This window comes from Pelobates fuscus, chromosome 2 (assembly GCF_036172605.1).
Source record: "Pelobates fuscus isolate aPelFus1 chromosome 2, aPelFus1.pri, whole genome shotgun sequence".
NCBI classification, from domain to species: Eukaryota; Metazoa; Chordata; class Amphibia; order Anura; family Pelobatidae; genus Pelobates; species Pelobates fuscus.
In genome coordinates, this window is record NC_086318.1 from 449,063,564 (window position 1) to 449,075,936 (window position 12,373).

Below are 12,373 nucleotides of genomic sequence, written 5' to 3' on the forward strand. Positions count from 1 at the left end.
TGAGATCGTACAAGATTCAGGGGACACTGAGTGGGAATTTTCTAGGGTTAAAGGATTACTGTGGAGAAAGGGAATAATCTGGGATTAAAGGGATTTATTGCCACAAAGCAGAATAATTGAATATTTATGGGTTACAGCTGAGAATCATCAATGCTTTAACCCCTTCAGGACGGAGTCAATAGTGCACGTTCTGATCAAAACAAAATGTAAACAAAAACTATAATTTGCGCTATGTCTGTTCAACCGTAATTCACCGCTGTCACATTAAGTGTACCCACACTTATTATATATCATTTTGTTCAGGAGAAACAGGGCTTTAATTTATTATTAACTATTCATATATGGAACATAATTTATTATGAATAAAATTTAAAAAAATGTGAGAAAACATAAATTTTACTTACCGAAAATTTCTTTTTCCTGAAGATTAGAGGCAGTGCTTATACCACAGGGATATCCAATCTGGAGGGAAAAAACAGGCAGGCAAATCTCCAAACATTTTAATCCATCCCCTAATTACCTCCTTTCCCATAAGTAGCAGCTCCTCCTGATCATCCCCAGACAATACATAAGCCAAATAGCTGCAAAATCACTTAGTTTATTAGAAAAAAAGGGGCGGGAATTGTAGCACTGCCTCTAATCTTCAGGAAAAAGAAATTTTCGGTAAGTAAAATTTATGTTTTTCCTTTCAGATTAGAGGCAGTGCTTATACCACAGGGATATAATAAAGCAGATCCAGAGGGCGGGTTCATTTCACTACTGCTTGAAGCACCTTGCGCCCAAAAGCTGCATCCTCCGAGGCCAGTATGTCCAACTTGTAGTGTCTTGAGAAAGTATGGAGAGAGGACCACGTAGCCGCTGAACAAATCTGAGAAGGAGAAGCAGCTGCTCGCAGAGCCCAGGACGTCGAAACAGATCTAGTAGAATGGGCCTTTAACGGGCCTGCATGATCCATGCCATTCTTGGAATACGCCAACTGAATACAATCCTTCAGCCATCTAGCCAGAGAACTTTTCGAAACCTTCATGCCTTTTCTTGGGCCCTTGAATAATACAAAAAGACTGTTATCCTTCCTGAAGGATTCTGTTGCTTTTAGATATTGCAAAAGACATCTCTTTACGTCTAGGCAGTGAAATTTGCTTTCCAAGGCATTAGATGGATTCTGACAAAAAGTTGGTAAGACCACTTCCTGGTTAACATTTGAAACAGAACAAACTTTCGGGCTGAATGAAGGATCGAGCTTTAGAACCACCTTGTCCTGATGAAAAACTAAAAAAGGAAAATTTGCCCGAAGAGCTTGGATCTCACATACTCTTTTAGCAGATGTAATAGCCACCAAAAAAACAGTTTTCAATGAAATGAGCTTTAGGGAAGCTTCCTCCAATGGTTCAAAGGGCGGCTCACAAAGCGCGGAAAGGACTAAGTTTAGATCCCAGGGAGGACAGGTTGCCCTAACATAGGGCACCAAACGAGTCAGAGCTCTGAAGAACCTAGAAATCAGAACATTTGAGGCCAGGCATCTGAGGGAGAAGAAACTGATAGCAGAAACTTGTAATTTCAACGATGCAGGTTTAAGGCCTTTTGCAAATCCCATCTGAAGGAAACTTAGGATCTTCTGAATGGATGCGGAAACTGGGTTGACTTTAAACCTACAACACCACTGACAAAATATCTTCCAAATTCTAGTGTAGATCTTAGACGTCGATTCCTTGTTAGTTGCCAACAGGATCTTAATCACTTCAGGATCCAGACCTTTGCTCTCTAAAATCTGGAATTCAGAAACCAAGCCGTCAACTGGAATTTCCGAAGGGTCGGAAGAGGCACCATGGCGTCCTCTAGAATTTCTCCTGAAAGCGGCAACTTCCAAAAGGTGGCCCCCAGAAAGTTCAGGAGAACCGAGAACCAACTTCTTCTCGGCCACCATGGAAGGATTAGGATAATTCTTACATTTTCCAGCCTTACTTTTTGAAGTATTCTGGGAATAAGCACTACTGGCAGAAAGATATAAGCCAGGTTGAACTTCCATGGAACTGACAGGGCATCTATGAAATCCGGCCTGTCTGCTGGATTTAGGGACGCAAAGCGTCTTGTCTTCCTGTTCATTCTGGATGCCATCAGGTCTATCTCTGGAACACCGAAGCGGTCTGTGATGAAATTGAAAGTTCTGTATGACAGGGACCAATCTGCTTGTTTCAAATGATGCCTGCTCAGGGCATCTGCCACCACATTGAATTTTCCTAAAATGTGAACTGCAGAGATTGACATAAGGTGCACTTCTGCCCACAGCATGATCATTGAACACAGGCTTTCTAATCTTGTTGATCTCGTACCTCCCTGTTTGTTCAAATATGCCACTGTCGTACGATTGTCTGAACGAATTTGAATATGTCGATTTTTGATGAGAAACTGAAACGCCAAGAGTGCCATCCATACGGCCTTTAATTCCCTGAAGTTCGAGGAACTTCTCATATCCTTCTCTTGCCAGGACCCCTGCTTCTTTATGTCTCCCAGATGGGCCCCCCAGCCCAGCGCAGAGGCGTCTGTTGTTATGACAGTGAAGGACTTCATCCGGAATGACAGACCCTCGTGGAGGAAACGAGACGATGTCCACCACTGCAGACTTTTCAAAGTTAGATTGTTGAACCTCATCAGCCCATCTAGGCCGAGTTCCTGTCGATTCCAGACTAGCAGAATGTTTCTTTGTAAAGGTCTCATTCTGGCTTTTGCCCAACCGACTGCCGGAATTGAGGCTGTAAACAGACCCAGCAAGCACATGGCTTCTCTGATTGAAAACACACCTTTTACTCTGAGATTCCGGATTAACCGCTTGATCTTTAGTTTCTTTTCTTCTGGCAGAAATAACTTCATTGCGATAGAATCCAAAATTAGACCCAAGAACTGGATCCTTTGAACTGGCACTAGTTCCGATTTGTTGAAATTTATTAGCCAGCCATGCTTTTCCAGCGATTTGATGGCTGTCCCCAGATCTAACTGTAGTTGAACCTGGGACTCCGCAATCAACAGCCAGTCGTCCAAATATGGAATGACAGCGATGCCCATACCTCTTAGAAAAGCTGAAACGACTACTAGAAGCTTTGTGAATACTCTGGGCGCTGATGATAGGCCGAAAGGCAGTGCTCTGAATTGGTAATGTTTGGTTACCGATTGGCAGGACACCGCAAACCGTAGAAAACTTTTGCTGGATTCCGCTATGGGTACATGAAGATAGGCATCTTTCAAATCCAGGGAAGCAAACCAACTCTTTGGGTGAATAAGCAGAGCCGCTGATTTTACTGATTCCATGAGGAATTTCTTTTTGATAATCCGCTTGTTTACGGCTTTTAGATCTAGAATAGGTCTGAATGAACCATCCGGTTTTGGTACCAAGAAAAGTCTTGAATAGGTGCCTTGATGTCTTTCCTTTATAGGAACTTCTTCCACCACTCTTTTTAGTAACAGAGTCGACACTTCTCGCATCAGAGAGAGTTCCATATCTAGAGACTGAACCCTGGAACATAGAAACATGTTTATAGGGGCTTGTGATAATTCTAGAGCGTATCCGTGCTCTATCACTGTAAGGACCCAGCGATCTGATGTTGTCTCTTTCCAGTGCTCTAGGAAGTGACTCAACCTTCCACCCACCGGCCTGGCGTCATAATTTTTTATTTCTCTTGGCAGTAAACCTTTCCTTCTTCCTATAATCAAAGGCTCTTTGCTGTTGACCCCTGAAATAGTTCCTACGAAAGGAACTTCTGAATGAAGGACGTGTCTCTGCGTGACGGTTTCTAGACTGCTTCCTATATGAGACTGGTAAAGCTTTCCTTCCTTCCTTCATCTGTTTCAACAGCTCATCCAGCTTAGAACCGAAAAGTCTTCCTGGTTCAAAAGGTAGTTCACACAGATAATTTTTAGATGCCGCATCTGCAGACCAATTTCTAAGCCAAAGCGCTCTCCTGGCGACTGTTGAGATACCTATATTCTTGGCCGACAATTTCAGGCTTTCTGTAGAAGCATCCACTAAAAAAATAAGACGCCATCTTGATATTTTTTAACAGCTTTAACGGGTCTTCCTTAGCTTCTCCCGTATAAACCTTTTCTAGTTCTTCCAACCAAAGTTTTTGGGCCTTGGCAACTGATGACCCCGTAATCAAGGCTTTAGCTTGGGCTGCAGAAGAGATGAACAGCTTCTTTAAAGAGGAGTCCATGCGTTTATCCATGACATCCTTGAGCCCGCTTGAATCTCCAATTGGTAAAGTAGTCTTTTTACCTATTTGAGCAATAGGGACGTCCACTACAGGGACCGTATCCAGCTTGCAGTCTTGTTCTGATTCTATGGAAAAAAGAGTTTTAAAATGCTTAGACATAAACGGCTTGTGACTAGGGAACTTCCATTCTTTCAAAATCAATTCCTTAGTCTGTGGGTGAAAAGGAAACACTTTGGACTTTTTCCCCGTTTCCCCAAAATCAAAGATGCACTGCACTTCTTTAATCAATTTCCCAATGGCTTCATCTGGGAAGGCAAATTCCTCATCTGAGGAATCACTGCCTGAATTATCTTCATACTCAGAACCACTAGTTCCCGAACTAGTATCAGAAGTTTCCCAAGATCTCAGTCTTTTCTTAGCATGCTTTACCATCTGAGAATCCTGGGCAACAGAAGCCTGGACTGAATGTAATGCAGCTGACTGCATATCCACAAATGTTTGCTGCATACTTTGCTGCAACCAGCTGAGAAAAGTGGACATTTCTGTTCTCTTTGCTTCCTCTGAAGCTTCTTTTGAACACACTGAGCAAAGTTTCTTTTTACAACCGTCAGGCATAGGTTGGCCACACACAGAGCACATTAAATGCTTGGTTTTAGATGCACATTTCCCCTTCTCAGCAACTTTATCCATACTTTCCGGATTAGACATACTGGGAAAACAAACACAAGAAAGGGGAAAATAATCAAAATTTTCTCCTTACGGATTCAGGCTAAAAACCATTTAAAATGAAAACTTAACAGTCTTACCTTAAATGGCCTGAGAGTGTGTTGGAGGGCAGGTGAGAAACACACTTCACAACCGATCTGAGAGCTCCTGGCAAACAGAGGTTGCTGCTGGTACATGCTCATATAAGTCCTGTAACCAAACGAAAACGTCCAGTTCGAATTTGGCGCCTGAATCCAGGTTCGCATTGCGCATGTGCATAGCGCTCTGCGACTCCCTGGTGGAACGCAACGCAACCTGTGTGTGCGTTCCACCGACAGGACCTCCCAGCCGACGCACGCCTGCGTCCTTCGTCATACCGGCACCTGGCACGGCAAAAGACGGCAACATAAATTTTGAGTGACCACGCCGGCCGGCGTGTTGAACGCTACTTACCGGACATCAAGGAAGCAGAGCCTCCAGAGCCTCAGCCCTTCTCACCTACTTCCTGGAGAACCTTCCTGTCTAACCTCCCCTGCCGAAGGCAGGCAAAGAACTGGGGATGATCAGGAGGAGCTGCTACTTATGGGAAAGGAGGTAATTAGGGGATGGATTAAAATGTTTGGAGATTTGCCTGCCTGTTTTTTCCCTCCAGATTGGATATCCCTGTGGTATAAGCACTGCCTCTAATCTGAAAGGAAAAATAAGATTCTATTTTTTTAAATTTGTATTTCCGTCTGACATTTTAGCTGTGAATGTCATAATACTGTTAGGGTTTACTGCAACAAATGCACATATTTGTAATCAGCGATGTCTCACGAGTACAACAGTAACCCCCCATTAACAGGTTTTATGGTGTTTTGGAAAGTTATAGGGTCAAATATAGAACGTTCCATTTTCAAATTGAAATTTGCCAGATTGGTTATATTACCTTTGAGACGGTGTGGTAGCCCAGGAATAAGAATTACCCCCATGATGGCATACCATTTGAAAAAGTAGGCAACCCAAGGTATTGAAAGTGGGGTATGTGTATTAATTTTTAGTAGCCACTTAGTCACAAACACTGGCCAAAGTTAGCGTTCATATTTGTTTTTGTGTGAAAAAAGCAAAAAACTAATATTTGGCCAGTGTTTGTGACTAAGTGGCTACTAAAAAAGACTGGACATCAAATTCTAATTAATCAAATCATATAATTACGTTAAAAGATTACTTAAATATACATGTAGAATTTTTATTAATATGCATTTATAGGTATTTAAATTCTACGTGTATACTAATGTAATCTTTTATGTAATTATATGTATATATATATATATATATATATATATATGTATTTTTATATATATATATATATATATATATATATATATATATATATATATATTTATATATATATATATTTGCGGTTATTTGTATTTTATATATAGATAGATATATATAGAATGTAATTCTAACAAAACACAGTTAGAATGAAATTACATATGAATATATAATTTATATTAAATTTGGTTTTAATATTTTATTTATTGTAATTATACGTGTGTATATATATATGTGTGTGTGTATATATATATCTTATATATAATATATATGTATATATATATATATATGTAACGTCATTCTAAGTGTATTTTAATACTAATATATGTACTTATATTATTATTAAAATACACTTTGTATGACGTTACATATAATATATATATATATATAAATAAATATATTTATTTTAATTTTAAACTTGTTACTGTGGCAATGAAGGAGTTACTCTGTTTATATGTACAGGGGCAGTGAAGGAGTTATTCTGTTTATATGTATGGTGACAGTGAAGGAGTTAATCTGTTTATATGTACGGTGGCAGTGAAGGGGTTAATCTGTTTATATGTACGGTGGCAGTGAAGGGGTTAATCTGTTTATATGTACGGTGGCAGTGAAGGGGTTAATCTGTTTATATGTACTGTGGCAGTGAAGGAGTTATTCTGTTTATATGTACGGTGGCAGTGAAGGAGTTAATCTGTTTATATGTACGGTGGCAATGAAGGAGTTATTCTGTTTATATGTACGGTGGCAGTGAAGGAGTTAATCTGTTTATATGTACTGTGGCAGTGAAGGGGTTAATCTGTTTATATGCACGGTGGCAGTGAAGGGGTTAATCTGTTTATATGTACGGTGGCAGTGAAGGGGTTAATCTGTTTATATGTACGGTGGCAGTGAAGGAGTTAATCTGTTTATATGTACGGTGGCAGTGAAGGAGTTAATCTGTTTATATGTACGGTGGCAGTGAAGGAGTTACTCTGTTTATATGTACGGTGGCAGTGAAGGAGTTACTCTGTTTATTTGTACGGTGGCAGTGAAGGAGTTAATCTGTTTATATGCACGGTGGCAGTGAAGGAGTTACTCTGTTTATATGCACGGTGGCAGTGAAGGAGTTACTCTGTTTATATGTACGGTGGCAATGAAGGAGTTAATCTGTTTATATGTACGGTGGCAGTGAAGGAGTTACTCTGTTTATATGTACGGTGGCAGTGAAGGAGTTACTCTGTTTATATGTACGGTGACAGTGAAGGAGTTACTCTGTTTATATGTACGGTGACAGTGAAGGAGTTAATCTGTTTATATGTACGGTGGCAGTGAAGGAGTTACTCTGTTTATATGTACGGTGGCAGTGAAGGAGTTACTCTGTTTATATGTACGGTGGCAATGAAGGAGTTAATCTGTTTATATGTACGGTGGCAGTGAAGGAGTTACTCTGTTTATATGTACGGTGGCAGTGAAGGAGTTACTCTGTTTATATGTATGGTGGCAGTGAAGGCGTTAATCTGTTTATATGTACGGTGGCAGTGAAGGAGTTAATCTGTTTATATGTATGGTGGCAGTGAAGGAGTTACTCTGTTTATATGTATGGTGGCAGTGAAGGAGTTACTCTGTTTATATGTACGGTGGCAGTGAAGGAGTTACTCTGTTTATATGTACGGTGGCAATGAAGGAGTTAATCTGTTTATATGTACGGTGACAGTGAAGGAGTTAATCTGTTTATATGTACGGTGGCTGTGAAGGAGTTAATCTGTTTATATGTACGGTGACAGTGAAGGAGTTATTCTGTTTATATGTACGGTGGCAGTGAAGGAGTTAATCTGTTTATATGTACGGTGGAAGTGAAGGAGTTACTCTGTTTATATGTACGGTGGCAGTGAAGGCGTTAATCTGTTTATATGTATGGTGGCAGTGAAGGAGTTACTCTGTTTATATGTATGGTGGCAGTGAAGGAGTTACTCTGTTTATATGTACGGTGGCAGTGAAGGAGTTACTCTGTTTATATGTACGGTGGCAATGAAGGAGTTAATCTGTTTATATGTACGGTGGCTGTGAAGGAGTTAATCTGTTTATATGTACGGTGACAGTGAAGGAGTTAATCTGTTTATACTCCTTCATTGCCACAGTAACAAGTTTAAAATTAAAATAAATATATTTATTTATATATATATATATATTATATGTAACGTCATACAAAGTGTATTTTAATAATTTAAGTACATATATTAGTATTAAAATACACTTAGAATGACGTTACATATATATATATATACATATATATTATATATAAGATATATATACACACACACATATATATATACACACGTATAATTACAATAAATAAAATATTAAAACCAAATTTAATATAAATTATATATTCATATGTAATTTCATTCTAACTGTGTTTTGTTAGAATTACATTCTATATATATCTATCTATATATAAAATACAAATAACCGCAAATATATATATATATAAATAAAAGGCGGCCAGGCTAGATAAGACTGACTGGCAATATGGTGGTTAATAAAGTTATAGGGTTTAAATAAAAGGCGGTCAGGTTAGTTAAGACTGACTGACAATATGGTGGTTAATAAAGTTATAGGGTTTAAATAAAAGGCGGTCAGGTTAGTTAAGACTGACTGACAATATGGTGGTTAATAAAGTTATAGGGTTTAAATAAAAGGCGGTCAGGTTAGTTAGGACTGACTGACAATATGGCGGTTAATAAAGTTATAGGGTTTAAATAAAAGGCGGTCAGGTTAGATAAGACTGACTGGCAATATGGCGGTTAATAAAGTTATAGGGTTTAAATAAAAGGCGGTCAGGTTAGATAAGACTGACTGGCAATATGGTGGTTAATAAAGTTATAGGGTTTAAATAAAAGGCGGTCAGGTTAGTTAAGACTGACTGGCAATATGGCGGTTAATAAAGTTATAGGGTTTAAATAAAAGGCGGTCAGGTTAGATAAGACTGACTGGCAATATGGTGGTTAATAAAGTTATAGGGTTTAAATAAAAGGCGGTCAGGTTAGATAAGACTGACTGGCAATATGGTGGTTAATAAAGTTATAGGGTTTAAATAAAAGGCGGTCAGGTTAGATAAGACTGACTGGCAATATGGTGGTTAATAAAGTTATAGGGTTTAAATAAAAGGCGGTCAGGTTAGTTAAGACTGACTGGCAATATGGCGGTTAATAAAGTTATAGGGTTTAAATAAAAGGCAGTCAGGTTAGATAAGACTGACTGGCAATATGGTGGTTAATAAAGTTATAGGGTTTAAATAAAAGGCGGTCAGGTTAGTTAAGACTGACTGGCAATATGGCGGTTAATAAAGTTATAGGGTTTAAATAAAAGGCGGTCAGGTTAGCTAAGACTGACTGGCAATATGGCGGTTAATAAAGTTATAGGGTTTAAATAAAAGGCGGTCAGGTTAGTTAAGACTGACTGGCAATATGGCGGTTAATAAAGTTATAGGGTTTAAATAAAAGGCGGTCAGGTTAGCTAAGACTGACTGGCTATTTGGTGGTTAATAAAGTTATAGGGTTTAAATAAAAGGCGGTCAGGTTAGTTAAGACTGACTGGCTATTTGGTGGTTAATAAAGTTATAGGGTTTAAATAAAAGGCGGTCAGGTTAGTTAAGACTGACTGGCAATATGGTGGTTAATAAAGTTATAGGGTTTAAATAAAAGGCAGTCAGGTTAGTTAAGACTGACTGGCAATATGGCGGTTAATAAAGTTATAGGGTTTAAATAAAAGGCGGTCGGGTTAGTTAAGACTGACTGGCAATATGGCGGTTAATAAAGTTATACGGTTTAAATAAAAGGCGGTCAGGTTAGTTAAGACTGACTGGCTATTTGGTGGTTAATAAAGTTATAGGGTTTAAATAAAAGGCGGTCAGGTTAGATAAGACTGACTGGCTATTTGGTGGTTAATAAAGTTATAGGGTTTAAATAAAAGGCGGTCAGGTTAGATAAGACTGACTGGCAATATGGTGGTTAATAAAGTTATAGGGTTTAAATAAAAGGCGGCCAGGTTAGTTAAGACTGACTGGCAATATGGCGGTTAATAAAGTTATAGGGTTTAAATAAAAGGCGGTCAGGTTAGTTAAGACTGACTGGCAATATGGCGGTTAATAAAGTTATAGGGTTTAAATAAAAGGCGGTCAGGTTAGATAAGACTGACTGGCAATATGGTGGTTAATAAAGTTATAGGGTTTAAATAAAAGGCGGCCAGGTTAGTTAAGACTGACTGACAATATGGTGGTTAATAAAGTTATAGGGTTTAAATAAAAGGCAGTCAGGTTAGTTAAGACTGACTGGCTATTTGGTGGTTAATAAAGTTATAGGGTTTAAATAAAAAGCGGCCAGGTTAGTTAAGACTGACTGGCAATATGGTGGTTAATAAAGTTATAGGGTTTAAATAAAAGGCGGTCAGGTTAGCCAAGACTGACTGGCAATATGGTGGTTAATAAAGTTATAGGGTTTAAATAAAAGGCGGTCAGGTTAGCCAAGACTGACTGGCAATATGGTGGTTAATAAAGTTATAGGGTTTAAATAAAAGGCGGTCAGGTTAGTTAAGACTGACTGGCTATATGGTGGTTAATAAAGTTATAGGGTTTAAATAAAAGGCGGCCAGGTTAGATAAGACTGACTGGCAATATGGCGGTTAATAAAGTTATAGGGTTTAAATAAAAGGCGGTCAGGTTAGATAAGACTGACTGGCAATATGGTGGTTAATAAAGTTATAGGGTTTAAATAAAGGCGGTCAGGTTAGTTAAGACTGACTGGCAATATGGCGGTTAATAAAGTTATAGGGTTTAAATAAAAGGCGGCCAGGTTAGCTAAGACTGACTGGCAATATGGCGGTTAATAAAGTTATAGGGTTTAAATAAAAGGCGGCCAGGTTAGTTAAGACTGACTGGCTATTTGGTGGTTAATAAAGTTATAGGGTTTAAATAAAAGGCGGTCAGGTTAGTTAAGACTGACTGGCAATATGGCGGTTAATAAAGTTATAGGGTTTAAATAAAAGGCGGTCAGGTTAGATAAGACTGACTGGCAATATGGTGGTTAATAAAGTTATAGGGTTTAAATAAAGGCGGTCAGGTTAGTTAAGACTGACTGGCAATATGGCGGTTAATAAAGTTATAGGGTTTAAATAAAAGGCGGCCAGGTTAGCTAAGACTGACTGGCAATATGGCGGTTAATAAAGTTATAGGGTTTAAATAAAAGGCGGTCAGGTTAGTTAAGACTGACTGGCAATATGGCGGTTAATAAAGTTATAGGGTTTAAATAAAAGGCGGTCAGGTTAGCTAAGACTGACTAGCAATATGGCGGTTAATAAAGTTATAGGGTTTAAATAAAAGGCGGTCAGGTTAGTTAAGACTGACTGGCAATATGGCGGTTAATAAAGTTATAGGGTTTAAATAAAAGGCGGTCAGGTTAGCTAAGACTGACTGGCAATATGGCGGTTAATAAAGTTATAGGGTTTAAATAAAAGGCGGTCAGGTTAGTTAAGACTGACTGGCAATATGGCGGTTAATAAAGTTATAGGGTTTAAATAAAAGGCGGTCAGGTTAGCTAAGACTGACTGGCAATATGGCGGTTAATAAAGTTATAGGGTTTAAATAAAAGGCGGTCAGGTTAGATAAGACTGACTGGCAATATGGTGGTTAATAAAGTTATAGGGTTTAAATAAAAGGCGGCCAGGTTAGCTAAGACTGACTGGCTATTTGGTGGTTAATAAAGTTATAGGGTTTAAATAAAAGGCGGTCAGGTTAGTTAGGACTGACTGGCAATATGGCGGTTAATAAAGTTATAGGGTTTAAATAAAAGGCGGTCAGGTTAGCTAAGACTGACTGGCAATATGGTGGTTAATAAAGTTATAGGGTTTAAATAAAAGGCGGCCAGGTTAGTTAAGACTGACTGACAATATGGTGGTTAATAAAGTTATAGGGTTTAAATAAAAGGCGGTCAGGTTAGTTAAGACTGACTGACAATATGGTGGTTAATAAAGTTATAGGGTTTAAATAAAAGGCGGTCAGGTTAGTTAAGACTGACTGACAATATGGTGGTTAATAAAGTTATAGGGTTTAAATAAAAGGCGGCCAGGTTAGCTAAGACTGACTGGCAATATGGCGGTTAATAAAGTTATAG

At 38.6% G+C, this 12,373-nt stretch overlaps 1 protein-coding gene across 2 annotated transcripts in view; it reads right to left on the minus strand.

Moving 5' to 3' along the window:
- XPO5 (exportin 5) overlaps positions 1-12,373 on the minus strand; it is a 170,825-nt gene that overhangs the window by 125,635 nt on the left and 32,817 nt on the right. The window lies entirely within an intron of this gene.